General features: G+C 44.0%; 1 long non-coding RNA gene across 1 annotated transcript; it reads left to right on the forward strand.

Annotated features, from left to right (window-relative positions):
* The first annotated feature begins 1,932 nt into the window (after positions 1-1,932).
* Positions 1,933-14,221, forward strand: LOC119565850. The gene is made up of 3 exons (XR_006289888.1): positions 1,933-2,751; positions 7,537-7,848; positions 13,353-14,221. It is a non-coding gene; the product is annotated as an uncharacterized LOC119565850 (long non-coding RNA).
* The last annotated feature ends 487 nt before the right edge of the window (positions 14,222-14,708 follow it).

Genomic DNA, 14,708 nt, shown 5'->3' on the forward strand with positions numbered 1-14,708 from the left:
TCAATTTGAGATGCCTAAAGCCTGACTTTCAGTGATGAGCACCCACAACTTCAGATGAAGTCAATTTGATCTAGCTGCAATCAACTGAAGAGGTGCTCCACACTAACTAAGCTATAAACGTTTTAGAAACAAAGAGATGAATGCCTACCATCACCTGGATCACTGATTGCTTGTGACATCCCTTTCTCCCCTCTCTTTTTTTTTTTGGTCAGCATAAGACTTAGCTTTTCAAGGCAGGGACCTTTTTTTTAATTGGTAAAGCAGCCAGCATGACTTGCATGCTAAACAAATGATTAGAAGACTGGGAGTGCAAATCCTATTTTAAACTAGAGACACACAGTACAGTACTTTATCTAGCTGTTCGCCCACTCTCTGGTCAACAGTAGCTCCTGAGATTTGCAGTGTTAAAACAACTCCTGGAAGGATCCCACATTATTTGTTTGAGCACTACAAATTACAATCACATATCAGTTGCATAATTTAAAATTAAAGGGCCCAATCTTCGGCTGGAATGAATTACTGCAGCTTCACTGTCTTGGCGCTATGCCAACCCAAACTCGTTGAGGATCCGGCCCAAGGTGTGTGTTTTCCAGTTCACACTAAGATCAACATTCCTCAGATGCTGTGAGGTTTACTGTTTGCTAATTCAAAAGTAGATGAGAGGGTGAATGAAGAATCAGTTGAAGGAAAAGGAAAAATCCTTTTCTCTGCATCTCCAGCACTCCTAATAGAATGAGTCATTGCATTGGATGGTGGCGCAAGTGCTGTCCAATAACACAAGTACTAGTAGTTAACCGTTGTCAGCGTGATGACCTAGATTCCTCCAGTTAAATCCCTTGGCAATTCTCATTTCCTAACTAGGCTAGAATCTCTACCTTGAGCCTTGCTCCTATGTTGTTCTCTGCTCTCAACACACAACTACAATTGCTCTTGTGGGTTAATTATTAAAATTTAGGGTTTTATTTAATAAACTAAAGCTAAATGTGCCTTGTCACTTGCCTGGTTATTATTTGCCATGTAGAGCACCTAGGAGCCTGGTCATGGACCAGGATCCCACTGTGCTAAGCACTGTACAAACAGAACAAAAAGACCGTCCCCGCCCCCAAAAGAAAGCTATTGTACTCTTATGTTCTCTGTAATGGGGTGCCCCACCCCTACAAACAGTGAATTGGTGATCATATATTAACGTCAACACTAAATAGCTAGTTCAGTTCCACCTCAGACTAATAAAACGTTCAGTTCCTACAGCTAATGGATGTTCTGTAGCCTACGTAAAATTAATCTGTGGCCTTAATCTGGATCCTAGTGGGCAAGCCATAAAAACCACCACCAAAGTTAGCACTATGTAGTGTCTTTGTTAGGGGACTTAGAGAGGCCCAAGACTGAATGACATTTTTTGTAGTATTACTGTAGCAGCTGGGAGGCCCTAGCCCCATTGTGCTGGGCACTGTAAAAATATACATAACAAAGAACAGGAGGACTTGAGGCAACTTAGAGACTAACAAATTTATTTGAGCATAAGCTTTCGTGAGTTACAGCTCACTTCATCGGATGCATTCAGATGTAGCTCACGAAAGCTTATGCTCAAATAAATTTGTTAGTCTCTAAGGTGCCACAAGTACTCCTTTTCTTTTGGCAAATACAGACTAACACGGCTGCTACTCTGAAACATAAAGATAGTATCAGTCTCCAGGAGCTTGTAATTTAAGTGTAAGCCCTGTGGCCTGAAGCGGTAAAGGGTAGGGATCTCACTACTATTTGGTAAACAGGGAAAGAGGGGATAGAAGCGGGGGGCGGAACAGGGGGAAGTGCAGTTAGAGAAGTTTATTTGCATAAGTTTCTTCTCAGAAACCCTCCAGTGATACTGTGGGGAGACTGTACCCAGACTCCACAGGGGTGGGGCCATGGGAGTGAAGTGAGAAGAAAGGGAAAAGGGGCTCTGCGCTGTGGCACAGAGTGCATCCCTAGTGGCAAGGGCTCTGCTCCAAGGTCCTATATGCCATTGATCCCCCTCCACTGAAGATTTTGCCAAGACACAAGGCAGAGGTTACTTTGTGATGAGAGAGACATAGAGGCAACTTTATAGTAAGAGATCAACCCACCAGCTCTTCAGTGGAGCTGCAGAGCTGAGCGAATGCCAGCAAGGGCCATCCTCCCAGCACGAATTGGCTGAGGAGTACCAATGTAGCATCAAGTCACAGCATTACAGGAGGCATCACCTCTTTAGCCATAATGTCCTGTCTGAGTCTTCTGTAGCCTGGCCCTCCAGCTAGGTCACTTAAAAATTCAATCACCTTTCAGAGTAACAAAAGGGTCCAACCCTAAGTCCAAATAAATTTCTAAACTGATCATTCTTCAGCTCCTCTTAGGCTACACTGAAGTTCTCTGCTTCTTGGCCCCTATTCCCAGGCCCTGCAGAGCTTTCTCATATGCTACTTCATTTCAGTAGGTTTTCCCCCACCGCCTCGCTCAGGTACACCATGGTGTAATCTCTTCCAGCCTGACTTCCAAAGTTTCTTTCCACTCACTGTGGTCAGCTCTGTTTAAGTAGTCCTCTCGCTGATCCTCTGCAGCAGGAGTCAGTCATTCCAATTAAGCTCCCATCGCACCCAGCTGGGATCACTAATTATGACTACTAAGTTGCTAGATCACGGGCAAAACTGAGGGCTAGCTGCTAGGTCATAGGAAAGACTCAGCCCAGCTTGCATTGAAGAGCTAACCAGCCTGTGATGGTAGTGAACTGAGTTAAAGGTACTGCCAAAGATACCATGGAGAAGAAGGTTTTACTTATTATTGATGTGAGACATTGTTGATTTATTGTTGCTGTGTACCCTTGCCGCCTGATAAAGTATTTCCTTGTTCTAAATGCAGACTCAGTGCTTGTGCCGGAGGAATTATTGCTGGCTAACAGTAACCTGGGAAGGTATTCAGTTTTCCCAGGTTTTGGGGTTTGAACCAGTGACATTTGTTAATTTCAAGGGGACGCCCCAGATATCTCAAACTGGCCCTTGTTGTAGCTGACAAACTGGCAGAAATTAACGTCACAGAAACCTCAAGGGGTGGTTCCTTCAGGTCCAGGTAGAGTCATTTGAGCAAGAAAGCTTTTAATTGCAGCTTTCTGTGCTCTAGCTGCTATGTGGGTAAAGAGTGGACTTCTGTCAGTAAGGCATCCTTTACCTCGTCTGGATCTCTTATTTCTGCCCTGTAACTTTCCCTCCTATGCCTTTGTTGCCCCCGCCCCCGCCATTTCATTGTCCCCGTAATTAGCTGGGCTTTGTATTTTCTTTTGCCCCTTCTCCTTTGTGGGGGCAGATATATTGTTTTTGCGGGCAGAACCCCCCTTGAGAGCTCTGCAGCATATCGGAACCAAATAGGCCAGCATTTTTCACAAGCAATTAAAAAGTAGAGTGAAACCAGAAATGACACCACAGATTACAATATGCTCACATGTGTTTGCTTTCTAAGGACAGTTATAGTCACATAGTTCTGGGGTCTAGTTCAACGCTCTTTCATTTACATTTTTGATAACTAGTGCTGATGTGGCAACGGTAGAACTTCCATCAAGATTACTTTGTGGCAGAACTAAAATGTCGTACATCAAGCTATCCATGACTAGTGACCATGCCATTAGTCAAAACAATGGCTATCGTTTGTTTTAGTTTTGTAAAACTGAAATCAATCAAGCATAGTTAAAACTAGATGATGCTGAAAGGACTAAAAAAAAAAAAAAAAAAATTCTGTGAGCACTTTCCTCTGGGGTATTGTTTATTAAACTCTTACCCAACATTTTGGCCTGCGCACATTGCTGCAGTGTGTTTGCGTGCTGATGAAGAAACTGCAAACTTTTGTTGTTGTTGTTTTATTTATTTGTATGGCAGCGGGACCTAGTCCATGACTGGAGCATCTATGTACAGCACTTAGCACAATGTGGTCCAATGCAGAACAAACCAGATAGAGTTTAAATGGCTAGTTTTAAACCTAGGTGGTGAGCAAAAGACTTTTCACCAAGGGGGATTTTGACTCCTAAGCAAACCATTGCAAGGGAAGGCCGGGGGGAAGAGAATATATTAAGTTAGACAACTATTAGAGGGATGTATAGGATCAGATCCTCAGCTGGTGTTAATTGTGGTAGTAGCACTGACTTCAGTGGGGCCATGCTGATTTATACCAGCTGAGAGTCTGGTCCATAGTCTCCCTGACTCCATCACCTATGTGGGCAACCACACTTCTTTTGATTATTTGTTTATATTTCTGCACCAAACTATTTATTTGGTGCAGACATCTGTATAACCCATCCCGCTCAATATTGGGTTGTCTCAAGTGAGTACTAGTGTTGGAAGTAAGGTCATGTCTACACAAGCACTTACTGTGGGGTGCAAATCTACAGAACCCCAGCGTACTGCACACTAACTCTTTGCACAGGCCATGCAGATGTGCGCTAACAGTTTCCCCAATGCACTTTGAAGTACTGCTGGTTTAAACCACAGTAGGTCAAAGCGCACTGCAGAACTGATAGTGCACATCAGCAGAGGCCACACTGATGATTCGTGCAGGGCACTCAGGAGCACTATAGAGAGCCGTGCAGGGCGTGCTAGTGTAGACATGGCCTAATACATCAACTTCTATGAATTAGTTTTCATTGCCACTGGCTTAACTTAATCTATCCTGCTGGAGTGGGGTTGTTTTTTTCTTTACTCTTTTTTTTTTTTTTTTTTTAAATATGTGACCTGACCGTGCACTGCTGCTGTCTGGGAGAATCAGCCGTTCTGTTTGACAGCTGCACTATAACTGGTGGCATGGTGGCTTAGTGCGTTTTCAGCCAGATGGAAGGCCCCCGTTTCTTAGTCGGTGGTCTCTTCCAGCTACATCAACTATGTACGTGTGGCCCATTGCTGTACATTTTCTTTTGTTGTGGGTTGTCATTTAGCCAAACATCAGTCTGTCAGTGCTGGTTTGCTCTATAGCAATAACTATTTCTAGTATGGTTCACTTTCGCTTCTATTTTACTCAGCAGCTTCAGTTTAGGGCAGACCATGGTGATTGAATGAGTCTGGAAAGAAATGACAAAGTAGAATCGGGAGAGGTGCAGCTAACGGTGTTGACCATGTTAGAGGCATACAGGACAGGAGATAGCAGCATAGATAGGAGCAGGCCTACTGGACCCCAGTGCCCCTGACAGTAGGGGCACCAGTTCCCTCTGAGGATTTTCACCCTCCCCAGCTCCAACTGTGTGGGACTGCAGCCTACCAAGATCCTCCCTCTATGGCCCATTAGGCTGTTTGCCCCAGTGGGTGTCAATATTATGCCATATGATGGAATTTGTTTTACTGTTTTTAAAAAAAATCAAAACACAGGAAATTCCACACACAAAACTACGCTAAAAGAACATTATTAGCTAGTAGAGTCAAGCACTCAGAAGTTAGGAAATGCCCAAATTAAGGTTGCACAGGCAACCTTAATTTGGCCCCGTTGTGTGTATGTGTATGCTACAAACTTTAGTTACATGAGCACAGTTTTTTCTCAGGACCCCTGCCTCATTAGTTGCACAGGATGGACCTGCTGTGGGGATGAATCAGGGTTTTGTGGTGAAGGAGGCTGTTGCTGTAGGACCCGGCTTCATTTGTTGCAGAAGTTGGAAGGTGTGTAGTGAATGCGACAATGAGAAAGGAGGGTCTCATGGTTTAGGCACTTGAATGCTGCCCTGGAGAACTGGATTCTGTTCCTGCCTCTGCCACAGAGATCCTATGTGATGTAAGGCAAGTCTCACCCCATACCCTTGTTCCTTGTCCCAGTCTCCATGCCCAGCTGGTCCCAGTTTCCCAGCTCTTCATCCAATCTCTCTTCCCCCCCCCCAACCCCCGCATACACACACCCTGGCTTCTAGTCACCTTCCCCTCCCTGTCCACATTCCCAGTTCCCACTGGCTCCCAGTCCCAATCTCCTTCCCCAGGCTCCTCTTCCAATCTGTGTCCTCCCCCCCAACCCCAGTTTCAGCTTCTAGTCCCAGTCTCTTTGCCCAGCCAGCCCCAGTTCCCGCTCCCCTCACAACAGCTGCATGTAAGATCTGTCTCCCCTCCCGACTCCTCATTCTATTCCCATTGTCCTTGCCACCCATCTCCCAGTCTCCTCAGCAAGCTCCTGGTCTGTCTCTTTGCCCCACCAGGCCCAGTCTCCCCCACCAACCACCAGTCAGTTTCTCTCTCCCTCCCTCCCGCCAGTCTGCAGTCCTAGTTTCCTCCTCCTCCCCAGGCTCCTTGTCCCAATCTACTCCCCCGACCCCCTCACAGGTCATCTCTTGTCCCCTGTGCATGCAGCTGCTTCCTTCATGCTGTGTGGGCTGAGCAGGAGGTCCCTGAATGCAGGAGAGACAGGCTCCCTGCACTCAGTTCACATGCTCCAACCGGACCTAGCCCGCAGAAGCCCCAACTACAATTGCTCATCCCCAGGCTGGAGCATGCTCAGTGTGGACAGAATCTTCAGGGAATGTAGCTGCTAATATTTAAGAAGTCTCTGTTGAGAATAAGTGAACTGTGAATTTTTTCGAAGGCTCGTCACTTGGTGAAATTTGGGAGGATTTTCACTGGGATGGCAAAAAGCACATCCCTGACACAATGGCAATCCCCTTGCCAACTTTCAAGTCCATGCCCCAAAACATGGGGCCACTGGAGCTTCTCAAATAAATGGTGGCTGGAATTTTTTAACATGCACAAAAATATGTAATTTTCCCAGCCTTGCTCTTAGTAACAGCTGAACCATTTTGTCTGAAATTCCCTTTCTCCTTCCTCCCAGTCCCCAACAAAAAAAGCTTGAGGCAGGCACCTGGCATGGAAAATTTAAGCCCAAACTATTAAAGTTTGGCAAAGTTATAAGTAACTAAAACCAGAGACTTATAATGGGAAGTGTTGAGCAACCTGACTAGTAGGTGATGCTACCACTCTCACCTATCGTTTATACTACAGAATAGCCCAGGGGCCCCAGCCAGGATCAGAACCTCATTGTACTAAGTGGTGTACAGATAAATATGAAGACATAGTCCCTGCCTTGAAGAGTTCACGATCTAAGATAAAACCTGCCATGGCCTCAGGAAAATGAAACTCATTTTGTCAGGGCCATGGTAGCTTCCTTCAGTGAATGAAACTAGTAGTTGCAGAGCAGTGTGTACACATGATACAGCCTTATCAGAACAACACACTGATCACATACACTTCCCAGGTTTGATCTAGGGTCTGTTGTGCTCAGATAGGACTTCCTTCTACCTTAGTTGTAGTTTATTTATTATTGTAGTATTGCAGGAGTGCTTGGGGGAGTCAATCAAGGCCCCATTGTGCTAGGTACTGTACATATATACAATGAAAATCTGGTCCCTGCCCCCAAAGAACTTGTAGTTTAAGCAAACTAGCATTATAGCCTCTCACTTTGTCAATGGTTTGTAGCTAAGGGATGGCATTGCAGCTCCTGTCTGCTCTGAACTGACATCTGGAGCATGCAGATAGAGAATTTTTGCCTGTTAATTGTCTTTCTGTATCTTCCATTCAGTACAGTCAACCCTGAGGAGTATCTAAATGTAGCTGTTTTACATGGCTTTATCAAGGCTCTTGAAGCACTCAGACCTCTACATCTTATTTAGCAAGCTCCAAGTGAAAAAGCATTTTTTGGAAACTTTATTTTCAAGAGAGCAAAGCTCTGGGAGCCTCAATTGGAGAAAATGAAGTCCCAGGGAGAAACCAGTACAGGGCACCAAAAAGTCCTGCTTACGGATTGCTTGCTGCTGTTGATCAAAATGGAGAGTATGAATTGGAATGCCTCTTTTTCCAAACTGAAACATGGAAGAGCAAAGATAGATAATTAGTAAGTAAAGTTACTTTGCATTTAATTCTCAGTTGAACTGCTTGGTAAACGACTGAAAGACATCTACTTATATTTAATGTTTGCCTTTCACTGTCCCTTTATTACATATATTGATGACTGTGCAACCTTAATTCAGCCTCCTTGTGCTTATACATTATGAGTAGGGGCCTACCAAATTCATGGTCCATTTTAGTCAATTTCATGGTCATGGGATTTTTAAAAAAATCCAATTTCATGATTTCAGATATTTAAATCTGAAATTTCAGTGTTGTAATTGTAGGCAGCAGTGCAGAAGTAAGGGTGGCGTGGCATGGTATTGGCTTTTGGGTCGGGACCCCCAATTTGAGAAATGCTGGTCTCCCCCATAGGAAATCTGGTATTTTGCATACTTTATACTATAGAGATTTCACAGGGGAGACCAGATTTCCTGGCCCATGCCACATTTTTCATGGCCATGAATTTGGTAGGGCCCTCATTATGAGATAGTCTTTAGTTACATGACACACATAGGAGCGGTTAGGGTTCAAAGCAGGCTCAGTTTAGATTGAATATTCAGGAATGTAGCCACTAGAATCCAACAAGACTCTACTGAGCATGTGTGAACTGTGATTTTTATTGTTATTTAAAAGCTTGTAACTTAGCCAAATTTGGGTAAATTTTCATGAGGATGGCAAAAGGCACAGCCCCAACATTAGGGCAACACCTGCCAAAATTTCAAGTCCTTGCTCCAAAGCATGGGCACTAGAGCGTCTCAATAAAATGGTTGTATTTTTTTTTTAATGTGGGCAAATCAGTGTATTTTTCTATAATCTCATTCTCAGAAATGGCTGAGTTATTTCAGTTGAAACTTAATTTTAATCGATTGATTTAGTTATTATTAGCCTGAGGCAGACACCCAGTGTGAAAATTTTTAGCCCAAATGGCTAAAGTTTGATAAAATTAGAAACAGCAGAAGGCAGGAGATTCTAATGGGAACTGTATGGCAACCTTAATAATAGGTTGCATTGCCAACTCTGCTGATAGCAGTCCTGTACAGCTCACTGGCAGAGCTCTGGGTGTCATCTTGCCATCTAGTAATAAATATTTTAATTATTAAATGTATAACAACCAAATGCACCCAGAGGCATTAAGTCTTGGGTCTAGTCAGTTATTTTCAGTATTGCATAAATTTTCTTCAGTTTTATGCAGCTTAAGCTTCATATTTGTTTTTGCCTTTGACTACATTTAAGAAACTAAGGTGCCACAAGTACTCCTGGTTTTTTTGCAGATACAGACTAACATGGCTGCTACTCTGAAACCTCTTGTTTATTGAGACTGTGACAGGGGGGCCCTGTTTGTCAAGCCAGGCCGCCTCTGTTGCCCCAGTGTAGGATTGGTACATGCCATCACACAGTTGTTGGGAATCCCTGTTAGATCAGGTAAACTGCAGAACGGTGGGCTCCAGACCCCAGGCAGGGCCAAACAAATAGTCAGTAACACCCAAGTCTCTGGGCTGGGGCCGACAAGAACAGTTGGAGTTCTAGCCCTCTGAATAGGATGGAACAATGGTCAGTCTGTAGCCCCTGGTCGGGGCTGGGCAAACAAATAGTCTATGGCCCCCAAGCCTCTTGGCCAGGGCAGGCAATAGCAATTGGGGTTCTGGCCATCTGGGTGGGCCAGAACAAACAAACAGTCGATAGCCCCTAAGCCTCCTGACTGGGGCAGGCAGTAGCAGTTGGGGAATCGGCCCCTTGGACAGAACAGCAATCAGCCAATAGCCCCTGGGTGGGGCAGAACAAACAACCAGTCTTTGGTCCCTGAGTCTCTGGGCTGGGAACAGGAACAAACAGCAACCACGCTTAGTGGTCTGTGGTAGGGGAACCTGACTCCTCCCACTCCATCAGGTTCCAATCCAGGGCCCTATGAAGCTGGGGACTTCCCTGCTAAGAGTTTAGACATTGGCTTCTACTACATCGCCTGGGTCATTTCCTATCACAAATTGCATCCCAGGCATCTCCTCAGCTGTCAGCAGCTTGGCATCCCTGTCAGTCTCTACAGTTGGTGAGCTGCCCACAGTGTAGTCCAGGTCCACGTGCTCTGCTGCTTGGAGCATCACCAGCCCTTCTGGAGGGGCCTGCAGTACACATCCTTCCTCCTCCACAGCCAGTCCCAACTGAGCTAGGCTGCCTCCTTTTATCCGGCTCTTCCACCTGGAGCATGCACAGCAGGGGAAATTGGGTGTGGCCTCCTGGGCCCACAGTGATTGGTCTGCCCCGTTGGCTCAGTGTGGGGTTGGTGCACCCCGCCACAGGAACCCTGATTCAGGAAAGCATCTCTATTCAAGAAAGAATTTAAGCACATATTTCAATTTCTTAATTTCACCATGAACCAATATTAAAAAAAAATCGTGTGTTGGGTCAATTGAATTGTTTTGTTTTGACAAAATCTAATCATTTTGTTATAATTTTGCCTTTTTTCATTGTCTAGTCCCTTTTATAGTATAAAACAAAAAAGTTGAAACAAAAGGTTGTCTTGAAGCAGAAAACTGAAAAAACTTCCACTCCAAAAAGATTTAAGAGGAATTTTTCAACATTGTCAAACTCTTTTTTCACTTTCCATTTCTCAATGAATTTTCAAAGGTGACATGGTTCCATGAAATGTTTCACTTTTGACAAATCAGCATTTTCTAGCCAGCTCTTATTTATTTGTCCTACATAGCAAATTGTAGGAATTCTGAATCTGCAGAGCGTAAAGTATTAGTCATAGTTAATTAGTCTTCATTGTTGCACAATGTGATGCTCACAAGCGTTAGAATAGGCCAGCCTCAAACAAGCCTTTCAGGTCATTTATGTCTATTTATTGCATGTGCTTTCAGGGACACACTGAACTATCCATGATCAGTTGACCTCTTCTCATCCCTCTCTCCATTTTGTGGGCCCTCTATGAAATCTTGTAAAGATCTGTGATAAATTTACTTTTCAGTCAAGTAATTATGCACAATGGATAAAATGAATATTGCGGAAAAGAGTATCTCATTTTAAAATGAAAGTTTGTTCTTTGCATTTGGATGCATTTTTGTATGGAAGGAAAGCACGGAGTAACAGATTTGGGACCCCTCAATTAGTAATCCATGCTATATGTAGTATTGCACAGCCCAATTCTTATGGGACATAATAAAACCAGAATGGGGTATAATTTATTACCCATTCAAGAGAAACCAGACAGGGGAAATCAAGAATTTGTTGCCAGCACCGACCATGAATGTACCATATTTCTCTGATAAAGTGGTAGCTATGTTTCCAGAGTACTGCAAAATTCTAAATCCTTCTCATAGTGCTTGTATCATCCTGAACTCATTATCCAGCTTCAGAAGACTTAAAAATTATCTCCACTCATCAGTGGGACAGACGCAACTGAATAATGTAACTGATCTTAATGTGCATCAAGACAATACCAGGGAACTAGATGTAAATAAGATTGCTAACCATTTCATCCAGAAAGCTACAGTGAGACATAGTGTCTTTAAACTGGGATGTTAGTGAAGACAGCTTGTAGGTGATTACAATGATTTTAATATACTGTAATTCATGATAATATAATTATGTAGTTCATAACAATTTAATCATTATTAAAATTAGTAAAGATACCAATGATAGACACATTCAATAACTAGAATATGAAAGAAGTGTATAAATATGCTGAAAATAGCCTCCCCCAAAAACTAGCAGAGTGCCCCCTCCCTCAAACACGCACACCTCTTCAAAAGCACCCACCAGCAAAAACAAAAGTCAGTGCCTATGTCTATAACCTGTTTCATATAAAAAACTTACCTTTAGAATATGTGGCATCGTACATGCCTATTAGAGAAGGAATGTGAGGAAAGAGCAGAGCATCCAAGTAAACTCTTAAACCCAGTTAAGGGAGCATACATATGTCTGTCTTCTCCTCTGGGAGTCCCAAAGGTCCATGTATGTTTGAGTTCTTATTGCTGTCTCATGTCCTGATTGTCTGAGTAGGCACTAAGGTTGCCAACCCATCAGGATTGTCCTGGAGTTTCCAGGAATTAAAGATAATCTTTAATTAAAGATTGTCATGTGATGAAACCTCCGGGAATGCATCCCACCAAAATTGGCAACCCTAGGCACCTAGATGGGGAGATGGGTAAGATATTACCCCAAAGACCTATTTCAATCAGGTCTTCTATCTTTGCTTAAGGTTCCCTTTGTTTATCAGGTTGACTATACTGGCATAAAGAACTTTATCAAGTGACTGTCCTGGTTGCTAGGACAGTGGCACTTTTAATTTCATTGAATTCTCTCTCCTCTTTAAGGCCCCGATTCAGCAAAGTACTGAAGCATGTGCCTAACTCTAGGTGCAAAAGTAGTCTTATTGGATTCAATGGGACTATTCTCATACTTAAACTTACGTGTGTGCTCAGGTGTTTTGCTGGATCAGGGCCTATGAAATGGTTCTTAGCTCTATGGTGGCAGACTTATTTGTTCATTGTCACCTTGGCTACACCAGTCTCTCCTCCCTTCCTCCCCCCTCTTTTTGTGTTGGGAGTTGGAGAGGATATTTAGATTCTCAAGAAACATTTTTGAGACTATTCAAAGAGCGCTCTGCGAGAACAAAGATCATAGACTTTATTGAAATGCTCATCTTTGAGTGGGCTGTGTCTGTGGATCCTGTCCATTTATATCCAGCCTTATCTTGACATTGAAAGAGCCAAGTGTATGGCTTTGCTCTGAGTTTAATTGTTCTGCTTGATAAAGTGATTTCATGTGCTAGAGGATATTTTTCATAGCTCTTAGGACCAAGCCATATACGCCTTGGGAGCATGCACATGGTGGATGCAGTACTCCCAATTCTTATTAAAGATGCAGCTCAAAGGGGAAAGATATAGCCTCCAGTACAGTAACCTTAATGAACAGTGCAGAGAGTAGAATATGAACGCGCATCTGGAAGCAATTATTCCTTTAAAGAATCTCTTCTGTGAAATCAACATTGAAAATACACTCACCAGGAAAATGAAAACTAATAAACATTGAAATTTCCAGGTATCCCACAGCTTGAACAACCCGAACTGGAAACAAGGTAACATCTAGAGAGCCTGAGAGAGGTGGGCACAAAGCCTGTCTTGGAACCCAAACCACTCCAATCTATGCTCTCAGGAGGTCAAGCACCATTTTTTGTGTAAAAATCAAATGTCCGATGAGTATTTGCTTCTATTACATTACAAGAAGGAGAATAAAGCAAGAATACTTGCCACACTAAAAGGTTTGCACATCAAGAAATATTGTCGCTAGAATTACACAGATTTTGTAGATTTAGGGCCAGATCCTCCCCCACCATGTCAGAGTGACAAAGTAAACTTAAAGCTGCTTTAAAAGGATAGCTGGGGATCACGTCAGCCTGGGGAATCTTTGGCTTTAGATCAGTCCATGCCGTACTTACTTTTTATGGTGATGTCTCATTGATTGCTTTTCTGGTACTATGACACTTTCACTCTTTACTTCTTTATCCAGTTTCAGGGCCTGATGTTGTCAGTAGGGCTGACATTAACCTCACTGATGAGCTGAACTCCACAGGTGGAATCCTGGTTCCTTTGAAGGCAAGGGCCAAGATATCACCCCTGAACATTAACACCTGATTTCAGAGTATCCTTTGCAAAGTGACAAAGAAGCAGGACTTTAAAAAGCACTGAAGAGGAGATCCATCCTAAGGCTTTGTCTACATTAGCACTTTTGGCGGTAAAACTTTTGACAAAAGTGCTGGTATGGACAGCGCTATGTACCGTGGTGGGAGACACTCTCCTGACGACATAGCTACCGCCGCTTGTTGAGGGTGGTTTAATCATGCTGGGAGGAGAGCTCTCTCCCGCCGGCATTGAGCGAATACACGGAAGACCCTACCGCAGCAAGCTGTATTCTCCTTTGGGAAGTTGAACAGACCTTTACTGCAATCAGACTGACTCAGTAACTTGCCCTGGTGCCCTCTCCCCTTCCCTAGATAGAGCTCTCCTTCCTGTACAGAGCTCTTCCTAACCTTGGTTTGCCCTCAGCCTCCTTTGGATTGGGCTCTTCGGGATTTCTTCCCTTTATTATGCTGGAGAGCCAGAAGTCGTGCTGCAGGGCCCAGTCATCTACCCCACACCCTCGCTAACCTCATGTCTCACTCCTTTTCTCCCCCTCTTTTGCTCTGTCACCACCCCCCTCCTTGCCACTCTTATACTCATGGGCCCGCTACAGGCTCTGCTGGCCTGCCACCAGCTGCTAACAACACATAGCTCCCCCAACTGGTGATGTTTTTCCCTTTCAGCAAAGCCCTCAGTGTAATACCATGGTTGTAATCAGGCTTCTAGAATATGAATAGCACTATCGTCTACATGAATAAATGTCCATCCTAAAAGCATGGCCTCATTCTTTCATAGCCTCACACTAACGCTGAGAAGATAACAAATGTCTACTGCACAGCAGGCTCTGCAAGGTTGCTGTGCCCCGATGCCAGTAGCCCTGTCTGTAGGCATAACTACACTGGAGAATTAGTCCTCTCTACTAGGTGGCAGTCATTCTCAAGCCCTGTGCAAGCCAGCTCCCTTATTCACAAGGGTCATAAAGGATGGGACACAAACAGACAAGGAGCATCTTAAGTGCAGTGCACAGCCAGGAGTGCTGGAACAATTTGTATAGTAGAGGTGTTGAGAGCCATTGAACCAAACTGTAAACCCTCTATGTAATGGAAACTACGTGAAGCCCGGGGGTGTGGTAGCACCCCGAGTTCCAGCAACTATGTGCTCCTGCTTCTTGGCAGCTGGGATAGTTCAGTCCTGGAGCAGCAGACTCTTGTGACTGTGGGGGTGGACTCAGCAGAGGTCCCTGTCC

The sequence above is a fragment of the Chelonia mydas genome, chromosome 3, assembly GCF_015237465.2.
Source record: "Chelonia mydas isolate rCheMyd1 chromosome 3, rCheMyd1.pri.v2, whole genome shotgun sequence".
In the NCBI taxonomy this organism is placed as follows: Eukaryota; Metazoa; Chordata; order Testudines; family Cheloniidae; genus Chelonia; species Chelonia mydas.